The sequence below is a fragment of the Ahaetulla prasina genome, chromosome 1 (assembly GCF_028640845.1).
Source record: "Ahaetulla prasina isolate Xishuangbanna chromosome 1, ASM2864084v1, whole genome shotgun sequence".
In the NCBI taxonomy this organism is placed as follows: domain Eukaryota; kingdom Metazoa; phylum Chordata; class Lepidosauria; order Squamata; family Colubridae; genus Ahaetulla; species Ahaetulla prasina.
Window position 1 is genome coordinate 243708063 of NC_080539.1, and position 19408 is coordinate 243727470.

A 19408-nucleotide genomic window follows, 5' to 3' on the forward strand; every position below is an offset into this window, starting at 1 on the left:
CCAGAATTTTCAACAATGACTTCAGTGGCTGGGGAATTCTGAAAGTTGAAATCTGGAGGTTCTAGAGGTTGGGAAAAGGACTTGCATACTGAGAAGGTTCTTTATTCCCAAAATTTACTTTTTCTCTAATTTATTCATCTTGAAATTAGTGTCTGCTTGTTTTCCTTCCTTTTCCCAGCACTGTTCCCCCCCCTTTAAGTTCTGAATGTGCTTACATGATAATATTCCAAAAGTAAATATACAATATATCTTATTATTAATATTGTGTGCTTCTGAATTCTCCATCTTCTACAAACTCAGTGCAGTGTTCAGTGATGGGAGAGATCAGGCTATGAAGTTTCAGGATAGACTTGCTTGAGCAAAGATTCAAATTAGATTTCTTTGTTCAAGTTTGCTCCCAGATCTAGCATTCCATAACTCCTATTTTATTCAAAACAAATAATATTTTCCACATAAATTCTGGGATATTTTTTTCTCTCTTTCTAGTAAGGTCAGGCCAATGAGGGCCGCTGGCATTCTGGTCATGTTAGGAGTTCAATATTCAATCATAGCATTAGCAGAACAATAATTTCTATGCAGTAAATTCCTTTTATTGCAGTGAATTCTTTATAGTTGTTAATGCAAATGTCCATGTTTTATCTTTATTATGAATACTGTGGGATTTCAACTAGAATAGCTTTATATAGAATACAGGATACAGAATGACAGAGTTGAGAGGAACATTAGAGGTCTTCTAGTCCAACCCCTTGCTCAGACAAGAAGCCCTATACCTTTTTCAGACAAATGGTTGCCCAATCTCTTCTTAAAAACTTCCAGCTTTGATAATTTAGCTCTGGCACAATCTAGAGACAAGTTCAGATATTATCAATTGTTCTGCTAGTTTTGCAAACTACTTGAATGGTTTATAGTTGGAGACTTTACATGAATCACTGGAGACCGGCCAACTCTTTATAAAGTTTTTTTTTACAAAGTTATATGCAGAACAAACAAATGTTAGCAAACTTTACTAGGCTGTGGTGACCTACCCTGCTGATTTATACCCAGAGTTTTATGAGACATCAGCAAGAAACTACAATGAGAAATGTAAAAAACTTCAAGAAAGGTGTGGTGGAAAAAGCTAAGAACACAGCAACATCTGGAAAAAATCCAAAAATGTGTTTATTAAAATTAGCAAGTTACAGTGAGTTGTGCAGTTGTTAAAATGAAGAGTGTCATCAACAAAGTTAGTATAGAACGGGGTATCAAACTTGTGGCCCTTGGGTTGGATGCGTCTCACACTGGCCACTCCCACCCCCAGTTTAGCAAAGGGGGGAAAGTCATGATTCGTCACGTGACAAGGATGTGATGATGCAAGTTATTTCACACCCCTGGTATAGAGTTACAGAGATTGAAGATGAATACTCAATCCATTTGATCATTGACATACAACTGATAAGATGTACAGATAATGGTACATAGGAATCTGGGCATCCCCATGTCCAGAAAAAGAACATCTCAAAATCTAGGCCATTTAGCCTTTGAGAGTATGATTGCTAACCAAGTTCTTGATCCAGCATCCCATTTAAAATGGGGAGAATTGTAAACATACTTTAGATGTCCTCTGATTTGCGAACTATGACTTTGTAAACTAAGCTATTTCAATAAACTGAGGTATCCTTGAGTTTATGGAGGCACCGTTTGCAAGTCAAAGGACATCTAACAAAGGTTGCAACTCCAGAAGAACATACATCATGAGAGAGGTCACTGTGGCATGAAAACAAAAAAGACTGTTTAGCAGTTAAAGGCTATTGTGACTAGTAACATTGACTTTTAATGTAAACAGGGAAGTAAAAAATAGATATTGTCCCAAAGGTGCTTTTGCAAGAAGACTTTCTGGTTTTTCTTTAAACACGTTTCACCTCTCACCCAAGAAGCTTCTTTAGCTCTGGCTGGATGGCAGGGAATGGAAAGATTTATACTCCTTGCAGACAGCTGGTCATTTGCAAAGGGACAACCATGACCTGGATGACTGAGATTTTTAAATCTCTATAGACATTTAAAAATTAGAGATATTCAGGAGCCATTGATGACCTAGAGATGAGCATGAAGGAGGCATTTCAAACAATAAGAACTCCCTCCTTAAAGGAAACCAAAGAAGCAAAAAAGACTTCCATAGTTGGCAACCTTCTTTTTCAGATTTCAAAACAAGAGGGTGAGCCATATAACAAACCAGAAAAGAGAGAGAGAAGGGAAATCAGAGAGAGAGAGAGAGAGAGAGAGGGAGGGAGGGAGGGAGAAAGCAAAGAGCAGTGTGGTTAATGATGCATAAACTATCAAACTGGACACCTGATGCCAAGGTGGGTGTCATCAGTCTCCTTTTCAGTAGGGAAACAGTAATTCCAAAAAAAAATTACTGCTACAACTACTTCTGGTCCTTTTCTCTTTCTTTTTATTAAAAAAAGTTTTACAACAATTAAATTTTTCCCCCTCCCCCCTCCCTCCTAAACCCCCCTCCCCCCCCCGGACTTCCCAGAGCAAACACAAGGTATAGTTCCTTAAACAAAACAGTCATACATTAAATTTTTTAAAATCTAACACAATTATAATCTTTCTCTCTCACATAACCTGACTTCTTCCATTAAAATCAAAAATAACATCCTTCATTCAAAAGCAATCCGAAATTTCTTAATCTGATATCTATTTTGAATATAATCAATCCAGTTCTTCCATTCATTTAAATATTTTTCTTGAGTACTGTCTTTCAAGAAGGCTGAGATTTTAGCCATCTCAGCCAAATTGGAAACTTTCAATATCCATTCTTCTATTGTGGGTAATTCTTTTTTCTTCCAATATTGTCCAATCAACAGTCGTGCTGCTGTTATTAAGTTCAAAATCAACTTAGTCTCAATCACTGGTCCTTTTCTCTTTCAAGCTGCAGTCAGAGCCAGTGACAATGGCAAGAGAGAGAGAGAGAGAGAGAGAAGGTCTTGAGCAGCTGTCACTCTTTTCTGCACTGTCCTGCTGTCTTTCCTTCTTCACTAGACTGGTGATCTAATCTAGTTCAGCCTAAGCAACTTATGTTTGAGTGTGGGGGGGAACAATCTTTCTATCACATGGAAAGCTTTATTATGAGAGAGTGGAGGAAGATTGATTCCATGGCTGTGACCTGCAATGTGCCAGTACTTTTAGTGGAGAGTATAAAAGGAATTGCTCAATTGATATGTCAATAAGGAAGGAAGAATTTCACAGATTATACCTGTAGATTAAACTGTGAGGCAGCCTCTGGTGGCTCTACAGACTAAGCAGTCTGTTATTAACACAGCTGCTTGCAATTACTGCAAGTTCAAGTCCCACCAGGCCCAAAGTTGACTCAGCCTTCCATCCTTTATAAGGTAGGTAAAATGAGGACCCAGATTGTTGGGGGCAATAAAAGTTGACTTTGTATATAATATACAAATGGATGAAGACTATTGCTTAACACAATGTAAGCTGCCCTGAGTCTTCGGAAAAGGGCAGGATATAAATTCGAATTTAAAAAAACACCAGAAATACCTAGGTTCCTACTACTTGGAAACAAACATGTGAGCAGCTTCTCTGCAATTTAAAAGCAGGCAAAGTTTATTGAAGCTTTTTACAGTTTAGCAAATCTGATGAGTGTTCCTCTTCCAAATATGTCAAGAGATAAGGAAAGCCTTTATTCATATGTGTTTCCCAGATGGAGAAAAAGGGGGGGGGGCTGGAGCAGTTGAACAACCATCAGCATTCTAACTGGCACCAGACAACTATCTATGCCAGGGGTCTCCAATCTTGGTCCCTTTAAGACTTGTGGACTTCAACTCCCAGAATCCCTCAGCCAGCAAAGCTGGCTGAGGAACTCTGGGTGTTGAAGTCCACAAGTCTTAAAGGGACCAAGGTTGGAGACCCCTGATCTATGCTATAGCCAGTGGTGGGATTCAAATAATTTAACAACGGGTTCTCTGCCCTAATGATTTCTTCCAACAACCAGTTCACCAAACTGCTCAGAAAGTTAACCACCGGTTCTCCCAAAGTGGTGCGAACTGGCTGAATCCCACCACTGGCTAAACATTTCTTCCAGGTTTTTTTTGGGAAGGCAAACAGAAGCAAATGCAGAAAACTACATCAGAACTGTGGGCCATCTTATCATCTTTCTGATTATCTGTTCTGTCAGAGATTTACTATCTATGGCCATCTTGAAGAAAAGTGATAGCCACCCTATTCATCCAATCAGATAAAGCACATTCTGTATGGATGAGACACCCAACGTTTCATTCAGTGGCTTTGTCCTCTCAACCCTCCTTACAGTATCAAGAATAGCAGAAAGTCCAGTTGCATTATTTTGTATTTTTACTGTATAGATGTTGCTTTTTTTGGACACTTATTACATGACTGTCTATCTCCTCCTTCCAGCAGATTGTTAACTTTTTAATCAAAGCACTTTCTGTGTGGGTTTTTTTTGCTCTTTGGTAATGCATGTATATAATAATAAGAAAATAAAATATATTTGTTTTCTCTTTTTTATGTTATTTTAAAAGCAGTAAAATTTTACGTTTTTACCCATGTTGAATACTCTGTATGATTCTGTGGTTCTGTCTGCATGCAGTGTGTGTGTGTGTGTGAGAGAGAGAGAGAGAGAGAGAGAGAGGGAGGGAGAGAGAGACAGGGGGAGAGGGAGAGAGAGATAGTGGGGGAGAAGGAGAGAGAGAGAGAGAGAGAGAGAGAGGGAATGATCTTTCAACTAACACCCTGAAGACCTTCTCTATATAGTTTGTGTGGGAGGGTGGGGAGGCACAATTCACAAAGCTCTATGGGCTGAAAACCCATCCTTCAATATTACTGGCTTGTGCTGTTCCTTGGGTTTCACCAACCCTCTTGATTGAAATACATCTTCCATTCTTCAGCAGCAAGGCCATTGTAAGTTTACTGTATGTATGCTGATGAAGATTCTCAATCATCCAGGTAGAGTCATCTGGAAGCTGAGTCACGGCAACTGGACTTACCTTCTTGTTGGTTTGAAGCATTTCACTGCCCATCCAAGCAGCTTTTTTATTCTGAACAAGTAGGTGGAGGGAATCTGAGTAGGCAGGGTCTCATTGGAATGTGCCAGTTCCTAAACTGTATGTTTACTGTATGCAAACTCCTTGAGTGTGTGCACAGAACAGACTAGCAGGACTTAAGAGTACTTGACCTGGTCTCAGTGAATGTATGCCTGCACTCAACACCTCTGTCTGCTGAGTAACAAACTATTGAGTAAACCAATTCTATTTCATCCCATACCTGCAATCTACTAATCGGAACGATTCTTGAAATCAGTCCTAAGTAGATATATAAACTGGATCTGCTCCAGGCCTTGCAAGCTTTCCATTTTCAATGAGATGGCAGAACACATTTAGTTACATTTTTTTGGTTCCCTTTCCAAACCTACAGAGGGCATTTTCATACATGTCACTCAAAGCAATTCTTGATCCCGTTAGTTGCTGATGGGAATGTAAAAGAGCTGTGTTGGCCACAGGCAGTTTCAGCCACGGCTCTGAAAACACTCATTTGCAGCAGGCCTCTGCAATCTGCAAGCTACCAAGATGAATGTAATGCCCCAGCTACAATAGCAGTTCTTTAGGGACCTGATAAAACTTCAATTTTCTTGCCAGCCTGGAGATGCACAACCTCACAAAAGGAAAAATTGTGCCTGTCAAAGCCTTTGTTTCCTCAGGTAGTCTGTTGGGTGATACTGTTGTGACCAAGGCCCAAGTAGTGATTACTAAACACAATTCAGTCCTCAACAAACTTATTTTATTAAAACAGCTGAGAATTAATTCACTCTGAGCTTCGTCCAAAACAACATTCTTAATAACCAGGCCATCGGCCTTATCACCAACCTTTGATGTCTTTGGCAACCTGCCAAAGGCTTTTCTTGGCAAAAACCCCACAAAGTTCAAGAGATGCTGACAAGAAGCATGGAAATTAACATTGCTTTCCTACAAAGAACCCAACGGCTCATTGCTGCTCTTTTAAGCCTTATGGGAGTGGTCAATCATCTTCTGGCCTTACTCCCGAGTTGTTCTTTTTTCTTCAGCTGTTCTTGCCTTCTGGCAGCTCTTCACATGCATGCACTAGGAACAAGCTCCTCCTGTTCCTCTGTCTCTCTGCTGTTCGCCTCTGGAGGCTCCGGAGTCCGTGCATCGCTCCCAGATGGCCCTGGCCCCATCTCTGCCTCCGATGCAGAGCCCTCTTCCGGGCCTTCCCCTGACTCCAGGACTGGCCCATTGTCTTCCCCAGCCTCCTCACTGTCTGACTCAGTTGACAGGTCAGTGGGCTGCTGGCGGACCACAACAGCTGCATGGTGTTCGCAGACAGAAACAAAAGTGAGGATGGACATTGTAAAGGCTCACCGACCTCTTATGCTGAGCCATAAAGTCTGGTTCTGCTTAGCATATTATTTTAAAAAAATCCAACCATGGCTGATTCAAGAAACAATGATTAGAGCAAACATGGTTTAGTACAATGCTTGAATTCAGTGTCTCTTTCCAATACCCTCCTTTGTCTGATAACCCTTTTTCTCCTTTGCTTTCTAAATTTTCTCTCATGCAGTAGATTTCAAGAAAGAAAAAATCACCAAACAAAGGAAAAACATTTGTGCGTACGTGTAGTGTGTGTGTGTATGTGTGTGTGTGTGTGTGTGTAAGGATTTTTGTTATTCAAGGACTGGTAGTAACTCAAGTAGCAGGACACTGATTGGATTTTGGCCTTTGAATTCTCCTATTTGCATGTGAGCACTGGCTATTAGTATTTTTCTCTCTTGAGGTCAGCAGAAGTGATAGTGAGCACAGGTTAGTTTGAAACTGCATCGTCGCTGTTGTACTTTTGAGAGGCAACTGATATATAAACCTATGCCTATTTCCTGAAGTCACATACCAGTGAGAAGAGATGAACCTTACTTAATTGGCCCGCACAACTCCATATGTCAACTGTGAGCTTACATTTGGCAAGGAAGCAGAAGATGCAACCTCCCACATCTGTAATTTCCTTTCTGTTAGGGTGCGGTGTGATTAATCAACACTCAAGCAACTGTTCGGTGTTTCTTTTTTAGTACGACACATGCAAAGAGAGTATAGTTTCTGTATTCTGTGACCCTTTGTAAGGAAACACAAATACACAGAAACATCATTTTGTTTGTTACAATGCAGAGATTTAGCAATTTAAGCTTTATTTTTGAACTGTGAATACCAAAAATGCAAAGTTCATTTGGAACATCACTTGGGAAATGGTGACCAGTGAATCTCAATATCTAGCTAATTGTGTCCCTGCACGAAGTAATTATAAAATGTGTTGGATTCCGAAGTGAGCTGGTGGTAGCTCAGAATATAAACACAGCTGCTACTTTATTCACTTAGCTCTGCAAAAGCACTGCTGTCTGGCACTGTGGCCCTAACAAACAGCTGCAACGTATTTTACAAACCAAGGCAACATAAGAGGGAATAGAGCCTTTAAAAAGAAGAAGTTGCAAAATATGTTGACAGCCAAATAAAATATGGTGTTTCATTGCCTGCCTAAATATCAACCTATTTCCAAATTCTGCCCTCCATTGAAAAAAGTATCTCACATTCCTATTATAAGTTGCTTTGAGGGTGAGGAAAAAAATTCCACGGAAATAAATAGCAAAAATGAAAGCAGTTTTAATAGACGCTGTATATTCATCCTTCAGTACTGACCAGACATTTGATACTTCAGTGTAGAAGGGAAGATTCCATTGTGAAACTTGTAGTGAAATTCCCCAGTGGAAAGAATAGCAATATTCAGAGTTTTCCATTCTTTCCTCAGGCAGGCAGTGATTTCTTCCCCTACCAGTTCAAATTAGTTCTTCATATTCTAGTCTCATTTTTCTTTCATCTACTCTTTCAATAAAATTGAATTTTTGTGATCTTCTTAGCTTCCCATGCTTCTCTGAACTGTAAATTCAGAGCACGGTCTAATTTTATTCAACCCTTAATTTAAATATCTTTTTTCTTCCCTGAACCAAAGATACTTTAGTTTACAAATCTTGCTTTCAAGAAGATGCCTAAAAGTGTTCAATTTAGGAGGTCAGAAGTGAAGAAATTTGTCTGGAAAAACTTTTGCTCAGTTCACGCTCAAATTTGATTCCAATCACACATCTCTTCTATCTAATTTCCAGGAATCAGACTTTTCCAGTGTAGAAATCCACTCTCTTTTTGCCAGATACATTTAATTAGTATGGAAGATGTATGTGCAGTGAAATATACGAATCCCTTTTGTGAGATCTGCTACACAGAAAAGAAAATCTACAAAATTTCAAAATGCTCAATATTAGTCATATATTAGTCATTTTAACAAGAAGCAGCAAAACTAACCATGGGCATATCTCTTTAGGGAAAGAAGGTCTAATACTTCGGCCAACCACATATACTTCTTCTGTTGCATGTGCGGGTGGCAGAAAAGATATTCTCAGCAGGTCTTCCATAGATGACCAGACTAGGACAAGTTCCATTTTTGCAACGTGCATAAATGGGATTACATGGGAGAGACTGTTTGGAGGAAACAGACACTGAATTTCATCTTTTCAGGTCTCTTGGAAGGGGCTCAGTTCATCAGATGCATTGAGAGACCTTTACAGTCTCCTCCCAAAATTAGATGTTTGTCACACAGCTGTAATATTTCATGAAGTAATATTTCATGGGAAAGTGTGCATTTCCCAAGCAATGAAGGCTTTCTTTTTATCCTCTGAAGATTTAAGTCATTATTTATTTGTTTCTTGATATTGACTTGTGCTGAATTTTATATGTACGTTCTGTAATCCACCTATAATCCTTCTGGTTTCAGATGAGAGACAAAAAATAAACACGAGGGACTTCCGCTTGGCTCCACCTTTCTCGCTGGGTGCTAATTTATGGCACTCCGCGCTAGATAACGGTAAAAGCCGGTGTAAATAGCTTTTGAACAGCTGTTCCCGACTTAATTTTCCCTCTCTGGTTGAGAGAGCAGGGGAATGAGCAGGGGGGAGAGAGGTAGATTCCCTTAGGGGCTTTGTTTTTGTTATGCAAAGTCCTGGAAGGTGAGTCCCTTTGAATCCCTCCTACCTCTATTATCCAGCATGTCTCTTGCAACAGCAGGAAAAGAGGAAGGTGTCCAAGTTCTGCTAACAATTGATTTCTTTTTGTGGATTTATAAGCAGGCGGAAGAAGAATGAGTGAATAATTATTGGTTTGCAAGTATTGTTGATTTTCTGACTTCCTCCTCTTTTTAAAGAGAGAAAAATTATTCTTTTTTTTCCTTCTCTTAAAATGGCGTTTTAGACTAACTGCAAATAGCTTGCTGCGAAATCGAAACTGAATGGAGACATCATCTTATTGTGTTGGATTCTGGTTTGTAGGATCATATTACGTTGTTTAAGTATTTCATAAGGGGATTTTCAGCAAGAACTTTGTTATGAAGGTTCTTTCAGAAGAATGGATTCGTGACTTTATACAGGATTACACAGAAAGAATGTATTTAATTACTCAAAAATACGAACTGAAACAGGACTTAAATGCAATGGATGAAGATATGATCGTGAATAAACAAGTTGATGTAAAGAAGTTTCCTTTAAATAGTTTGGATGAAATGTCAGAATTAGTGCTACAGGAGGCTGTCTCCCGAACTGAAAAAACTTATAGGCTTAATGTTTATCAAGAATTCCCTCTTTGGACTGATGGAATATATGGTAGTATTTTGTGGATTTTTGAACATAAGGATTTACTAGGCAATATTGTGACTGACTTTTCAAAAGGAGAAATGAAGGAAAGACAGAGATTAATGCATCAAAAAAAATGGCAAGAGACAAAAGTACTATTCTTTGAATTATTAATAGACAAAAATATTATTGTCCCTGAAAGACAATGACGAAGACCTGGAAGAAATGGGTTGATTATATGTTTTATATCTAGTATAAAAGACTAGGTATTTGATCAGCACGGCAAGTACCGACTCCCTTTTTGAAACTTGAAACCTTTCTTTGTCTTTGATTAATTGACTTTTAAAATGGCGTCTGAAAGTGAAAGTAAAAATTTTTAGTACGATGAAGCAGCGTTATTTGTGGATTGTTACAAATGGAGTTTTTTTATACTGAAAGGAGGGAAGGAGAGTTATTAAGTTTGAATTCCTGATTCTTTTGAAGACAGAATGGCAGCTAAACCTTTAAAGCCTTCTGGAAGAAGGGGATCTGAACCAAGTCTTGAGGAAATATTGAAAGAACAATTAAAACTTTCTGAAGATAGGCAAAAAGAGATGATGGAGAATTTTAATGCAAAAATAAGAGAAGATATTCTCATGGCAGTTCAAGGACTGAGTAAAAAAATTGAGGGATTGGAAGTGGAAATGGAACAGATCTCTCAGTCAAATAAGCATTTAGAAGACAAAATGAAAGGTGTTCAGAAAGAAGTGGATCAAAATGAAGATCAGGTTGTGATATTACAATATAAACTTATGGAAGGAGCTCTTAGAATTGTGGTATGCAAGAAGAGCGAGAGAAGACTTAAGAAAAATTATATCTGAAGCATTGGCTGAATTTATTGAAGTGGAACCCCAAGAGGTAGCTTACCAAATTGATAAAATATATAGAGTTAATTCCTGGATTGCAAGACAGAGAAAGCTTCCTCGGGACATTGTGGTTTATTTTGTGAAAAGGACTATGAGAAATCAGATTCTGCAAGTTTCATATCAGACAACTTTAAAAATTGGAGAACAGGAGTTGAAGGTGTTGAAAGAGATTCCTTCAAAGATGTTAAGAGACAGGAAGGAATTTGCTTTTTTTACACAAGAACTTAAAAAACATCAGATTCAGATGGGAGGTGCCAGTTGGACTGACAGTATTCTATCAAGGAAGGAGATATAGAATTGACACTATTTTAAAGGCAAAGGATTTTCTTTCTACAGTTTTGAAAGTCGAAATAGAAGTGATAGAAAAACTTCAAGAGACTCAAGAAGGCGTGGTGATCCAAGAGTCTTTATTGCTGCCAGTATTAGAGGAACCACAAGAGCAAAGGGTGACAAGAGGAGCCCTTAAGCGTAAAGAAGAGCAACAGTCTCAAAGTAAAAGTCAGGATCCCAGTATGGAAGCTGTGGGAGGAGCTAGACGGAAGATACCGGAGGAGGAGCTTCCGTTGTCTGCTTCAAAGCTTCAGGAGGCCAGTAATGGCAAATAGAATCTTGTCATGGAATGTTAATGGCTTGAATTCAGCTCAGAAAAGAAGGAAAATATTTCACTACTTGAAACAATTTAAAATGATGTGATTTGTTTGCAAGAGACACATATAAAATTATCAGACCAAAAATATTTAATTAATTCAAAATTGGGTAACCATTTTGTTGCATCAGCTTTGGAAAAGAAGCATGGAATTGTTGTATATATCAGGAAGGATATACCAGCTAAGTTAATTGAGGCAGATATTCAAGGAAGATTTATTGCTATTGAACTGGTGATAGATGCAAAAGACTTTGTTGATAGGTATTTATGCACCTAATCAGCAACAAGAAAAGTTTTACAAAATGTTACATGAGAGGTTGACCCTCTGGGATTATAGTTCGTTTATTTTATTAGGAGACTGGAATGGAGTAATTGATACAAGAAGGGATAAGAGAACCTCCTCCAAGAAGATACCTATACATGCAAAATTACCAAAATCCTTTTTTGAAATGATGGAAGACTTTGAGTTTAGAGATATATGGAGGTTACGGAATCCAGATGAGAGAGATTTACTTTTTTTTCTGATAGGCATCAATCTTTTTCACGCATTGATTTTATTTTAATTTCTAATGACTTGCTTTCTAGGGTGAAGAAAACGAAGATATTTCCGAGGTGTTTAACTGACCATAGCCCAGTATGGATGGAATTATTACAAGGGAAAAAAGGTGGTAGAACATGGAGGTTGAATGAAAATCTGTTTAGATATGAGGATAATGTAACTTATTGTAAGAAACAGTTAAAAGAATTTTTTGATTTTAATATGTACAAAGGGACACCTATAGGAACTGTGTGGGAGGCAAGCAAAGCGTTTATTAGAGGGATATTGATTTATTTGGACAATAGGCAAAGGAATAATAAACAAAGGCAGCGTAGGTATTTGGAAGAAGAAATTCAAAGGAAGCAAAAGTTATTAATTCAAACCCCACAAGATCACAAACTTAAAGAGGCTATAAAAATATTACAGAGTCAATTTAATATGTTAATGGCAGACCAGGTGGCAACGAATATACAATATGCTAAACATAATACCTTTTGTAATGCAAATAAACCTGGGAGATGGTTGGCATATAATTTAAGGAAGAAACAGAAAGCACGTGTCATACAAAAAATAGAATATAAAGGTAAAGAGATATACCAACAGGATAAAATTAAAAAGGCATTCTCAGAATTTTATACTGCACTATATGCAAAAGACAAAATATTGAATAGGGACATTTATGATTATTTGAAAGATTATAAGGTTAATATTCTAACATTAGAACAGAGGGAGGAGCTGAATCGGCCGATAGCTACTGGAGAAATAGTGGAGGCAATTAAACAATTAAAAATGGGGAAAACCCCTGGTACAGATGGTCTTACAGCAACTTATTATAAAAAAACACAGGATGAAATATTAGGCCCACTTAAAGAATTATTTAATCAGATACAATTAGGAGTGGGAATACCCCCGTCATGGAAAACATCTTTTATTTCACTGATACCAAAAGAGGAGCAAGACTGCTCTAAACCTGGTAACTATAGGCCGATTTCACTTTTAAATAATGATTATAAGATTTTTGTAAAAATAATAGCAAATAGATTAATGTTAGTTTTACAACAAAGAATTCATACTGATCAATCTGGTTTTATAAAAGGGAGGCAGATGAGGAATAATGTTAGACAGATTATTAATATATTGGAATATTTGGAAAAGAAGAATACTTCAGCGGCACTTATTTTTTTGGATGCAGAGAAAGCCTTTGATCGATTGCATTGGGATTTTTTATTTAAATTAATAGAGAAAATGCAATTTGGAGACTGTTTTATTAGAATAATTAAAGCGATTTATGGAGAGCAAACAGCACAGATTATAGTAAATGGTAGTTTGACAGAAGTTATTAAGATTGCGAAGGAACGAGACAGGGATGTCCCTTATCACCATTATTGTTTGTTTTGACTCTGGAACCATTATTAGATAAAATACGAGAATTAATGAAAATAGAGGGAATTAAGATTAGACAATATGAGTATAAAGTTAGAGCTTTTGCAGATGATGTAGTGGTTACGTTAATGAATCCTATAAATTCAAGTAGATCTTTGTTGGAAGTAATTGATAAATATGGAAAGGTATCAGGATTTAAAATAAATCAGAATAAAACAAAAGTGATAATTAAAAATATGTCTATACAACAGAAACAAAAACTAGAGGAAATGACAGGATTTGAGGTAGTAAAAAAGGTTAAATATTTAGGGTCTATATTAGCCCATCGACCAAGAAACTTTATAAGAATAATTATGACTTGCTATGGCAAAAAGTTCAGAATGATATGAGTGGCTGGAAGAAATTGCAGTTATCCCTATTGGGAAGGATTGCGGCTATTAAAATGAATGTGTTACCTAGATTTTTGTTTCTGTTCCAGATGATACCAATAATTAAAAAGGATAAAAATTTGGAAGATTGGCAGATTGGGATTAATAAATTTATATGGCAGGGTAAAAAGGCGAGGTTAAAATGCAAAGTTCATTTGGAACATCACTTGGGAAATGGTGACCAGTGAATCTCAATATCTAGCTAATTGTGTCCCTGCACGAAGTAACACTAGGAGAAGACCCTGTAGTTGAGTTTTTATAAAATGTGTTGGATTCCGAAGTGAGCTGGTGGTAGCTCAGAATATAAACACAGCTGCTACTTTATTCACTTAGCTCTGCAAAAGCACTGCTGTCTGGCACTGTGGCCCTAACAAACAGCTGCAACATATTTTACAAACCAAGGCAACGTAAGAGGGAATAGAGCCTTTAAAAAGAAGAAGTTGCAAAATATGTTGACAGCCAAATAAAATATGGTGTTTCATTGCCTGCCTAAATATCAACCTATTTCCAAATTCTGCCCTCCATTGAAAAAAGTATCTCACATTCCTATTATAAGTTGCTTTGAGGGTGAGGAAAAAAATTCCACGGAAATAAATAGCAAAAATGAAAGCAGTTTTAATAGACGCTGTATATTCATCCTTCAGTACTGACCAGACATTTGATACTTCAGTGTAGAAGGGAAGATTCCATTGTGAAACTTGTAGTGAAATTCCCCAGTGGAAAGAATAGCAATATTCAGAGTTTTCCATTCTTTCCTCAGGCAGGCAGTGATTTCTTCCCCTACCAGTTCAAATTAGTTCTTCATATTCTAGTCTCATTTTTCTTTCATCTACTCTTTCAATAAAATTGAATTTTTGTGATCTTCTTAGCTTCCCATGCTTCTCTGAACTGTAAATTCAGAGCACGGCCTAATTTTATTCAACCCTTAATTTAAATATCTTTTTTCTTCCCTGAACCAAAGATACTTTAGTTTACAAATCTTGCTTTCAAGAAGATGCCTAAAAGTGTTCAATTTAGGAGGTCAGAAGTGAAGAAATTTGTCTGGAAAAACTTTTGCTCAGTTCACGCTCAAATTTGATTCCAATCACACATCTCTTCTATCTAATTTCCAGGAATCAGACTTTTCCAGTGTAGAAATCCACTCTCTTTTTGCCAGATACATTTAATTAGTATGGAAGATGTATGTGCAGTGAAACATACGAATCCCTTTTGTGAGATCTGCTACACAGAAAAGAAAATCTACAAAATTTCAAAATGCCCAAATATCCTATATTAGTCATTTTAACAAGAAGCAGCAAAACTAACCATGGGCATATCTCTTTAGGGAAAGAAGGTCTAATACTTCGGCCAACCACATATACTTCTTCTGTTGCATGTGCGGGTGGCAGAAAAGATATTCTCAGCAGGTCTTCCATAGATGACCAGACTGGGACAAGTTCCATTTTTGCAATGTGCATAAATGGGATTACATGGGAGAGACTGTTTGGAGGAAACAGACACTGAATTTCATCTTTTCAGGTCTCTTGGAAGGGGCTCAGTTCATCAGATGCATTGAGAGATCTTTACAGTCTCCTCCCAAAATTAGATGTTTGTCACACAGCTGTAATATTTCATGAAGTAATATTTCATGGGAAAATGTGCATTTCCCAAGCGACGAAGGCTTTCTTTTTATCCTTTGAAGATTTAAGTCATTATTTATTTGTTTCTTGATATTGACTTGTGCTGAATTTTATATGTACGTTCTGTAATCCACCTATAATCCTTCTGGTTTCAAATGAGAGACAAAAAATAAACACGAGTTTCTTTCATTCATTCACGTGAAAGAACGAGAATTAAAACCAAGGTCTGTCGTTGAACTATGTCATCCTTTCTCGGTTGGGGTGCCCTTCATCTGCCTAGACTTCAATTCCCACAATTCACAGCCATGGCCAGGACAGTTGTGGGTTTCTACAAAGTGAAGCTCCCCACCCTCAGTCTTACATATTGGAAAAAAGAACTCAAACACTAAGTACAAGCTTGATGGCCATTACCTTACAGATGACCCCCACTCTGTTAAAGACCTTGGAGTTTTCATATCATATGATCTAAGTGCCAAAGCCCACTGCAACTACATCGCAAAAAAAGGCTTTAAGAGTTGTAAACCTAATCTTACATAGCTTCTTCTCCAGAAACACTACACTACTAACCAGAACTTATAAAACATTTGCTAGACCAATTCTTGAATACAGCTCACCTGTCTGGAACCCATACCACATCTCTGACATTAATACAATTGAACACGTCCAGAAATATTTTACAAGAAGAGTTCCCGTTCCTCTGAAAACAACAAAATACCTTATACCACCAGACTTGAAATCCTGGGATTAGAAAACTTAGAACTCCACCGACTCCAAGACCTGTGTTTAACACATAGAATCATCTATTGCAATGTCCTTCCTGTTAAAGACTACTTCAGCTTCAATTGCAATAATACAAGAGCAAACAATAGATTTAAACTTAATGTTAACCGCTTCAATCTTGATTGCAGAAAACATGACTTTTGTAACAGAGTTGTTAACGCTTGGAACACACTACCTGACTCTGTGGTCTCTTCTCAAAATCCCCAAAGCTTTAACCAAAAACTGTCTACTATTGACCTCACCCCATTCCTAAGCGGACTATAAGGGGCATGCATAAGAACACAAAAGTGCCTACCGTTCCTGTCCTATCATTTCCTTTCATTATATCAAATTAATATAGTTATTGCATACTTTTGCTCATATATAGGCTTATATGATGTGTTGTTGTTTTATGTTGATGCTTGTGTATACTGTTGTGACAAAATAAAATTTAAAAAAAATCTGGATAAGGTCTCCTCCAAAGCTACCAGAGGTTTTGAAAGATATGTAATCCATCACTGTATCTTTCCTCCAGAGACACACTTGGTTGCATCTGCTTACCTCCTAATCAATATAGTTTTGGTCTCTATCATCTACTATTCTTACCTGATGAACTTGGGGTCACTACTATTAATAACTCTGGTATCTGATTACGGCAACCCAGCTCTCTATTTATTTTCTCTGTTGGTATGAGCTTACAGCAATTTCCAAAGAAGCTGCCTCTTTTTTTCTTTGCTCAAAATATTTCGCCAATCTTCAGTGACCACTTCACTGAATGAGCTAATTAAATGATGTTTCAGGGAGTTTTGTTTTAAAAAGCCGTTTCATCTAATCCTTTTCAAAGTGAAGATGATTTTCCCTAAGGAAGTGTGAACAGCTTCTAGGGGATGTGTTAAGACTTTTCTGGCCTGTGAAGAGGTTCTCCTTAAGCACGTTTTGCTATCATTTGCAGAGAATGGCAAGGCTCGGACACAACTGCATCTTCTTTGACTGAAAGAATGGACTGCATTGCTATCCCTGCAGGGAAGGGGCATCAAGTGTACACATTAAGGGGAGAGGCTCCATTATTGTAACTCTTCTAATCTAATCTAATTTAGCCTACAGAAACAATACACTGCAGTTTGCTAACCATGCCAAAACCGCCCTCTGTCTAGGACACCATTGGCATCAATCAAAATACTTCCAGAATGGATCTGGGGCACCTTGATTTCTGGGAGAAGAGCTACTTATAACTCTGATAATATGTCAAATCAAAAGATAGCTCTACAAGTTACAATAGTATTTAATTTATATTGTGTTCAGTGGACTTATTCCTTTGTAAGCGGAGTGTAAGCTGTAGGCCTAAATATGTTTACTAGAGAGTCATTCTGAAAACAAAAAGCCGTTGATTAAGCGTGGATAACTTTCCAGTTCAAATGGCTCAGCCTCTACTTCCAACTTGTGTCTTGTTTTGAAAATGATATTAATAGCAATGGCACTTAGATGTATATACCGCTTCACAGTGCTTTTACAGCCCTCTCTAAACGGTTTACAGAGTCAGCAATCTGGATCCTCATTTTACTGATTTCAGAAGGATGGAAGGCTGAGTCAACCTTGAGCCAGTGAGAAGCAAACTGCAGAACTGTTGGCAGCAGGCAGTCGGCAGAAATAGCCTGCAGTACTGCATTCTAATCACTGTGCCATCACGCAATGGTGAGAATGGTGTTTTTGTTTTATTATTAAGGTGTTATTAAGGTGTTTCTTTTCCTTTATTCTCTTTGATTGGATACTAATTATTACTGTCTTCCCTCCATTGCCAGCCATTGTGCAGAGGGGTTCCTAGATATTAAGCAAGCTCTTCCTTCAACTTTCTAATCAAACTAGAAGGAAGTAATATCCAGGTGCTCAAGAAAGACCGTCATGTGGAATTAGGCTCTATAAATGAGCTCCCATACTCATCATATTCAAATGGGGTGGGGGCTCCAGATCAAGCATGCAGAACATACAAGGACATGCAAACACACAATGACCAGTACAGAACATACAAGCAAGCCTTGTGCAGCTTACCAGCATTTACCAGTATCGTAAATTCACCATGCCCCAAGACCTCCAATATGGACATCTTTTATTGCTTCCAAGCATCGCATGGAAGCAGTGCTGCCGTTCTGCTGGCCACCAACCAACTGGTCAGCACACCAGATATGCCTTGTTAGTCCATGTTGCTGTTCCTGTATTAGCAGTCTGGTGCTTTAAACATGCCATCAACAAGATATAAGCACCATGATTCCCAGCTGTGTCTTATACTGGCACTATTGGAAACAATAGCAATCATGTTGTGTTTCCTGTACTGCTGAGTCAAAGCTCTTGTATTGTCCCAGCACACGTGTACAACAGGCATGCAAGAGACTGTGACAGGCACAAGGGACCAAAACAAATTCATGACTAGGCCAAAGCAGTCTCTTTATTGTTGATTACCTGTATTACAAGAATCTCGCCAGATTGGCTGCATTCCCTTGGGAACCAGTAGTTAAGGTTTCATTGGTCTAGTAGTCTATGAAGTTTCCTCCACTGGAACCATTCTGATATACCTTATTACTCCTCCTTCTCCTTTAGTCAGTGTTTCCACCAGAGCTTGACCGATTTGAACCTGTAAGGTTGACATGCTCAGGATTGCTTTGATTAAACAATGTCTTCTTTCAGAACTTGTAAGCATACTTTCTCTGAAATGGCACTTGTCTTCTGGAATGAAATTTCCCCAAGATCCAGATGGTTCCCCAGATGTTTAGGACAATCATTAAGACTGAAGTCCTGGCTTTTCTCCCAACCTTCCAGCAAGGGACAGTCCAAGAGAGACCCCCGTTTTTACATTTTACGTTTTACTGAGCTGTGGTGGCACAGTGGTTAGAGTGCAGTACTGAAGACTACTTCTGCTGATCACCTGCTGCCAGCAATTTGACAGATCAAATCTTACCAGGCTCAAGGTTGACTCAGCCTTCCATCTTCCGAGGTCAGTAAAATGAGGACCCAGATTGTTGGGGAAAATATGCTGACTCTGTAAACTGCTTAGAGAGGGCTGTAAAAGCACTATGAGGTGGTATATAAGTCTAAGTGCTATTGCTACTGATTTTATTGTAATTTCTTTGCTTGATTGTTGTGAGTCACCCAGAGTCAGTGAGAGTTAGTTGGCATACGAATTAATACATTATTAATAATAATAAAAGATACCAACAAATAAGAATTTTGTTCTTTGGGAGTTTGTCCAATCTCTTTGGAAACTATCTCTAAGTGGTAAGTCATTGTGTGGTAATGAATTCTTCAGCTATCCCTATAGGTGAATAAGTCAGAATCATTATTTATTAATGCATTACCAACAGTTGTTCCTTTTTCGGGAAAAGCAAGAAATGCATTCTTGAAATGTTTGTAAAGTTTTTTTAAAAATCATTTTATCCACTAGGTGGTGATCAGAAAG

General features: G+C 38.0%; 1 long non-coding RNA gene across 1 annotated transcript in view; it reads right to left on the reverse strand.

Moving 5' to 3' along the window:
* Nucleotides 1-5781: 5781 nt before the first annotated feature.
* The window catches only part of LOC131203865 (uncharacterized), a 30838-nt gene continuing 17211 nt past the window's right edge, over nucleotides 5782-19408 (reverse strand). Inside the window, exon 4 of the long non-coding RNA XR_009156493.1 lies at nucleotides 5782-6330. This is a non-coding gene — a long non-coding RNA (uncharacterized LOC131203865). The remainder of the gene's footprint in view (nucleotides 6331-19408) is intronic.